The sequence below is a fragment of the Alligator sinensis genome, unplaced genomic scaffold (assembly GCF_000455745.1).
Source record: "Alligator sinensis unplaced genomic scaffold, ASM45574v1 scaffold280_1, whole genome shotgun sequence".
In the NCBI taxonomy this organism is placed as follows: Eukaryota; Metazoa; Chordata; order Crocodylia; family Alligatoridae; genus Alligator; species Alligator sinensis.
In genome coordinates this window covers 549,253-556,345 of record NW_005841835.1, presented here as the reverse complement: position 1 = coordinate 556,345, position 7,093 = coordinate 549,253, and the positions used below count along the sequence as shown (strand labels likewise).

Genomic DNA, 7,093 nt, shown 5'->3' with positions numbered 1-7,093 from the left:
TGGGGGTGGGGCTGGGTGGGAGGGTGCTTTGGGCAGGGGGGAGGGGAGCCAGTGGGGGATGGGGCTGGGTAGGGGTCCCCCCCCACTCTGGTTCCCTCCCTTCTCCTGCAGCCCCTCTGCCCCCTACTTACTGGCACGGAGCCCGGGTCCAGCTCCCTGCGGTGGCAAGCGGGGACCACCCAAATCTCTGCATCAATTCGGAGGCTTCTGATTCGATTCGGTCTTTTTAATGGGTCTCCCTATTTGATTCGGATTTGGAATCGGGAGAATCGGGCTGAATCTCCTCCAAATTGAATTGGCTACCAAAGCTTTGCACAGCCCTAGTTTACATCCTGCATTTGAGGGTCCTGATTTTCAGAAAGACTAGACTATTTGTCCTTTTGAAAATCATTCACTTTCCAGGTATTTCAGGTTAGACATCTAAAATCATTAGGTAAATATCTTGGTGTTGAGCTAAGGTGAGAGTTCCTGAGGACAGCAGGGTTGGAGGTAAGGGAGCACTATCTAAAGATAGCTCAGTATTTTCAATAGCATTGTTGGCTTATAGTTAAATGAAACATGCCAGGGATGAGACAAGTGTGTTATGAGTTAGTGGCATTGAACATTTGCACAGCAGGTAAAAGAGCTGCCCAGTGAATGATCACATGGCAATATACCTTAGAGTTAATGTTGTTTGTATTGCTATGTCATGTACTGCAGTATTCTGTGCCATTATTTCCTTTGTTCTCACATGAAGCCATGCTGTGTTGTAACTGATGAGGTTACGCCTCTTAATGTCTGGTGTGCCCTGGTGTTTTGCTGTTGTTTCTGGGAGCTTCCACAAGAATAGAACCCTCACTAAATGTAATGCCATTTCCTGAATGGACACTGAGGGTCCAACTCCACTTGGCAGTACTTGCCACTACAAGTAAATATGGCCTTTGTTATCCATCTTAATTCAAGAGTGTAATGCCAAGAGTGCCAGTTTCTTTCCAGATTGATAATACTTGAAGTGACTTTTGTTTTTCAAGGTCTTGTGAGCAGTTGCTCTGATACAGGTGTGAGTCTAAGGATCAGAAAAGCTTTTAGGGGGTGGGGAGACACCTGCTTGAGTTGAGTGCCAGCCCACCTGTCTCCCCAAAATTCTTTATTTCTTCAAGCAGTTACCATGTGGCCCATATTTTCGTTCTGGCTCATGAGCAAATTATCATTATGAACAAATAGCAAGAAAGTTTGACCCGGAGGGGTTTGGAGAGAGAGAGAGAAGACTGAGGTGTAGGAAATGGCAGGGAGGACCATAGAAACTAGAGCGGGTGGGTAGAATTAAGCTGCCGCCTTTTCTGCATGCTGGTGGATGAATAAGAATAATGAAGCTGAAAGAAAGTCAGGTAACCTGCCCAGGCCAGAATATGTTATGCATCTGTACCATTCAGCTGGATCTCTGCTTCTTTATCTTCCCCCTATTCTCTTCTTACCCTCATGAAGAGTGCCAGTTTGGTAAGGTCTTTATTCGCCAACATTAATACTTGGCTACTGTGAATTTAGGATGTCCATTGCTGGCTTTGTAGATTACACAAAGATGATTTGAATTCTGTTGTGAGTTTTAATAAAAATGGATCTGTATAGCTAAGGAGGGTGTGCTATAGGGTTCTTTGTCAGAACTCTGTCCTATGATGGTCTTCACTCTTGCATCCTTTCTTTCTTTCAGCCTCTTTCTTGTTTGGTATGCAGCTTTTGTGGTGCATTGCTGATCTGCTGATCTCTTTCTATGGCTTTAAATCCTAAGCACTTCACAAATTGTACTTGACTGCTTATGCAAACTATATAGGTATATATACCTATATAGGTATCACTTCTCCCAAAAAGTGAAATGCATCTGTGTCTAGAGTGGAGTCTGACAGCTGGAAAACAGCACACAACACTGGCAGTTACAGTTAGGAAGGGAGAAAAATAGCATATCTAGTGTAACTGAGGAAAGCAGAATGTAATTGTTGGAATCTGCACAGGATGCTTCTATAAATATAATAACTTATAGGGAAAGTGCCACAACATATTTAATGACCAAAAACAATAAGCATCTGTCTTGCATCCTATTTAAATGTAGCCTGTCCACTGGTACCAAGTGGTAGGGGGATTTGGTTCAGTATTACTTTCCAGGAAAGAGCTTCCTTTACTAGATAACTGAAACTGCTTCCTCTAGTACCTGTTTCTCAGTAGAGACCTACTGTTCATATACTAGATATACATCTCTGTTGGTGCTTATGAAATCTGATGTAATCTCCCTCAGAGGCAGTATGACTGCAGACTGCTAACAGGTGCTTTAATGAAATGCCCAGGAATACTTTTAAAATTATATGCAGAATTAATTAAATGTAGCCTTCTATTTGTAAGGCAACAGTATGTTAGTGCAGACTTCTTCCTTCACACAGTCACTAGTTAATGACATTTATTTAGTAACTTGGGTTTCCCAATCCCTGGGTTAGCTTGGTAACCTCACTTTCTTTCACTGCAGATATTTCTTTTATTGGAAGAATCCTATTCCTTGTATGAAAGATGATTCACAGGGGTGAATGAGAATGCATCTGAGGGAAGGGAACAGGCATGAACACAGTGCTAGATTTCTCCTCCTTAAAATAGCTCCTTGGCTGAGTCCAACTGCTCTCGTCTCACTTGTTGACCAGGTCATGCTTCAGCAATCTTCTTTTTTGCAACCTGAGTGCCCCACGGAGGTGAAGGACACAGCCCGAGCTGGCTCCATCAGTCAGCAGAACAAATGGGCTTGCTCTGCCTAACATCGGGCCATCTCGGATTCCACCTCTTTTATAGAGATGAGTGATGAAGAGGGGCTCGTTCCGCTTTGCTGCTGTATTAATACACATCAGGGGCCAGCTCCCGGCACTAAATCACGCTACTGCATACATCTGTTATCGGACTCCTCACCAGCGTGATGAACAAGACTGCAGATAGAGGCTTCCTTGTGTCATTCTTTATAGGATTTTCCTAAAAGAATAAATAGCTCAAATCTCTGCCAACACTCTCCCCTGTCATTGTGATGAATTTAGCTTCTTTCTTAAACATGCAGCTACAAATCTTCCCCTGTCGTGCCTGCCCCCCCCCCCCAAATCCTCCCCCATCTGCAGAAAGTTTTGAGTTGGGTTTGACTGAATTCATGGCGTTAATAAAGTGTGTGTGAAATGCACATGCTTGCTCTCTTCCCATGGCAGAAATAAAAGGAGATACCTGGGGCTCCATTTATTTGGTCACTCAAGCTTGCTCTTCCCATGCCTCTTCAGCTCAGTAATTAACAGGGCTCTCATGCAGTTTGTTTTTATAAGAGGGCCATGTGCTCAAGCCTATTTAGACGTACCCAATAAGCTAAGGGAAACACCAAATCTATAGCTTTTCATCAGAGCACTAGCCCTTCTGTAACAGCACTGCTACTTGAGACTAACTGGACTTACTCCTGCTGCTAAAATAGATGTTGCTAGACAAGAGCATTCTGATGAACTGCCCCATCTCTTGAGAACAGTAGGAAGGTGGATAGAGAATTTGGGCGATGCCAGTATCTCTGGAAGTGGTTACTAGCTTCAGATAGTGCTGCACACTCCTTTATGTAATTGCTCAGGGAGGTTGGAATTCAAAACTAGTGCTTGCCAGCTGGATGGCACAGTAGCAGCTGGGGGCTGAGCTGCAGGTTTATTACGTAATTAAACCACATATTGTAGCTAGATCAGGTAGCCATGGGCAAGGAGTGATGTTGACATGCAGGATTTCTGCATGGATATTGCAAATGGTCCAGTATAGCTTGGTCTGATACATGCTCGATCAAGTTTTAACCACACTTATTCTTGTAACCCCCCCCGAAGAACAGACACTGATTTGTTGAATATCATTCTCCCTATCTTCTGTTTTGCCATATATTTTATCAATATAGGTAGCTATAAAGTTACAGTTGGTTGTAATCACCTTTGAATCCAGTTTACATTTCATTTGATCCAGTTGCCTGCATGTATGGCAATGCTTACAGCAGGGATATCAAACTCATTAGACCCTGTGGGCTTGATGAGTGGCATGGGGCTGGTCCACAGGCTGGATCAGGCTCTCAGCTTGGCCCTACATGTTAGACTCAGTGTGCGGGGCCAGTGCAATGCCAAGTGCTGTGTACAGATCAGTCTCATGCACTGCAGCACTCAGGGCTGGGGCTGGTATGTGCTACACGAGACATGCAGGCTAGTCTGGGGCACACTGCATGCAAGCAGCACCATGGTCTGGTTGACAGGGCTCCAGGGACCACACCTAGTCCACGGGCTGTATCTTTGACACCCCTGGTTTAGAGTATTTTGGAGTCTTATTCATGTACTGCAGCCATGGGTACTGGGATAAGAACCTGCATTAATAGACCACATAGAACTAATTTGGGTCTCTGAAAAATGTCAGATTGGGACTGGCAACTTTGCAGTAGGTCCAGTGTGAGCAGTGGTGGGGTAAATTTTCTCTGCCCTCATACTTTTTCTTGCTAGTTTGACTCCTGCATGCCATAAATTGACAATATCTAGGGGTGAGAAACCTATTTGGTCTTCCTGTCTCTACCCCCTGCTCCCCCCTTTTTTTTATTTGGCTGCCAACAAGGCCTCCACTTAGTGGTGATGGTGATTGTTACTTTAATACGGCCAATATTACAATTGGACTTTTAACCTGCATATTCCATGGCACTAGTCAGGCATCAGATGAATTGGGTTATGTTGGAACTAGATATCTAGATCCCATTGCTAATCTACCATCTTGTTTAGATGTGGAAAAATTTTCAGAGCTTCAAGCAAAGCTCATTTTCTGAGTTTGGGATCTGGCCATTTGATATCAACCTTAAACTTCATAATAATCGGGTCTCTATTTAAGGTTATGCCATGGCCCCATTATTTAGCATATTGCTACAGAGCAGATGAAACTGGAAGCAAAAACACGCGCAGAATTCTTTTTTGTTGTCAGGATTTTATGCAATTTCTAACTGCTTAGTGCTGTACAAAACACAGAAGCAGAAAGGAACTAAATTAATCATTGGAGATGTTCTTCTAAAAAACAAAAAATTGTCCTATAAAGTTCTGTTAATGGGGACTGGCTGATTCCAAAGACCAAGAATATAGACTGTTTCACTTTTAGGTTGCTAACTGCAGTCCAGTCCAGAAATTACACTGATTGTTGGGCTGATGGATCAAGTCCTTGCCCTTTGTCATGCATTCCAGCCTGTCCTAGCTCTCACTAGTGGCTGGTTAATAAGAGGAAGAATGAATTCCAACTTGATCTTTCATGCCTTGCTTCTGGGATAAAGGTTGTAGCTTTTTTTTTCCAACTATCTAGTTGGTCTAATAAAAGACTGCCTCTACCACACTGACATGCCTTGCTTCTGTCATTTGTTCTAGTACTTAATCTTTCCTGGTAGGTCTGTGTGGAGGCTTGTTGTGCATTCATACTGTCTCCACAGTTTTCTTTTATAGGCTTCACTGCTTTGCCTTTCTCTCCTCATAGAGTTCATGTGATGACCCTATGCTACTTTTCACATCGTTAGAGTTGCACTTGTATCAAAACGCATTATTTTGTTGTGCAGGAAGCCTATTTTCACCTTCTCTCAACATTGTCTGCTCTAATTCAAGTTATGAAACCTATTATCTTGTTTTAAAATCTTCAGAGCAGATGCTTTGTCTTAGAAGTTCTTAGCCAGGAGTTTGTGCAGTTTTGGATTGAGTGGGTCATGAATTGATTTGGGAAAAAATTAAATGGAAAGATAAACTAAAAGAGGTCTACAACTAAGGTTTTTGAGTTCAAATGGGAAAACAATAAAGGGAACTAGTTTGTGAACTGGACTATGGTCTGCAACTGCTCAAGGAGGTCTGGAATTTTTTAGAATTGTAGGTGCTGAGACTCCTCAGTGTGACCAAGGATAGGCAAACTGTTCATCAGCCCTGAGCACTGGTTTAGGAGTGCCCATGTTGCCCTATGCCCTGTATTCTAGAAGACTCTGGCACTTAGCAGCCCCACTCTCTGGGATCTCCACCTCTGCTCAAGGGTACCAAAATTCCTAGTTAGACCTCTGTGAATACTCTCAGGTACTTGTATCTCAAGCAAGGGGGAAAAGCCGTAGGAAGGGGCTTCAGACCAAACTGAATGAATAACCACCTCACAAAGGATATTAGGAATAAGCAGAGAACATGCAAGAAATGGAAAAAAGGACTGATCTGCAAAAAGAAAACTGAGCCTTGGAGGTCAAGAAATGAAATACAGTGGGGAACTGCAAAAAGTGAAGTTGAACTAGATGTTGCAAACGATATTAAAACAGTAGTTCTCAACCTTGATAGACTCAAGGCACCCCTCAGAAAATGTTAGCTCTTAGTTTTCAATTGATTTTTTTTTGACTACAGAAAAATAATAGAGTAATTCTTCTGTTTCAGAGCGCTCAGACCATAAGAGGTCAGAATGTTTTTAGCAGTATGGATTCCTATTTGAAATCTCTGGGATTATCTTGTGATTCAGGTTTACACATCAGCACCCTGTTTGAGAATCACTGTATTAAAACATATGCAAAAGAGTCTCTGGCTATAAAAATTAGGGATGCATGGATAAAAAAATTTTGGGCTGATACTGATGGCCAATTATTGACCAGCCATATCTGCCGATCCCAGTCTGATTGCTGATATGCAGCGTGGCAGCATGGAGAACAACAGCTGGCTGGTAAATCTGTGGGGGGGTGGGAAGGGGCTTCAATGTCCCCACGGTGAGGGAGGGAGTGGGTGCTGGGGTAGGTGCTGCCCAGCTGGGGTGGGGCGCAGGATGGAGCAGTGGCTCATCTAGGGGGACGGGTGGGGGTGGCTTCTACTGCTGTGTGTACTCCCAGGGGAGGCATGTGGGGAATGTGCCCCCTGGATTTGTGTGTAGGGCAAGGGTGGGCTGCATGCTCCGGGCCAGGGCTGCTCTGGCTTCTTCCTGGTGGCTGGACTCAGGTCAGGTGGGCAGGTAGTAACACCCCCTGGATGAGCCACCAGCTCCATTCCACACCCTGCCTCAGCTGGGCAGCATGTGCCCCAGCCCCACTCCCACTCCATCCCTCCCCTCAAGGGCCCCA

The 7,093-nt window shown here is 44.1% G+C and overlaps 1 protein-coding gene across 11 annotated transcripts in view; it reads left to right on the top strand.

The window, feature by feature from the left end:
* GPATCH2L (G-patch domain containing 2 like) overlaps positions 1 to 7,093 on the top strand; it is a 39,836-nt gene that overhangs the window by 30,788 nt on the left and 1,955 nt on the right. The gene's annotated exons all lie outside the window — the stretch shown is intronic.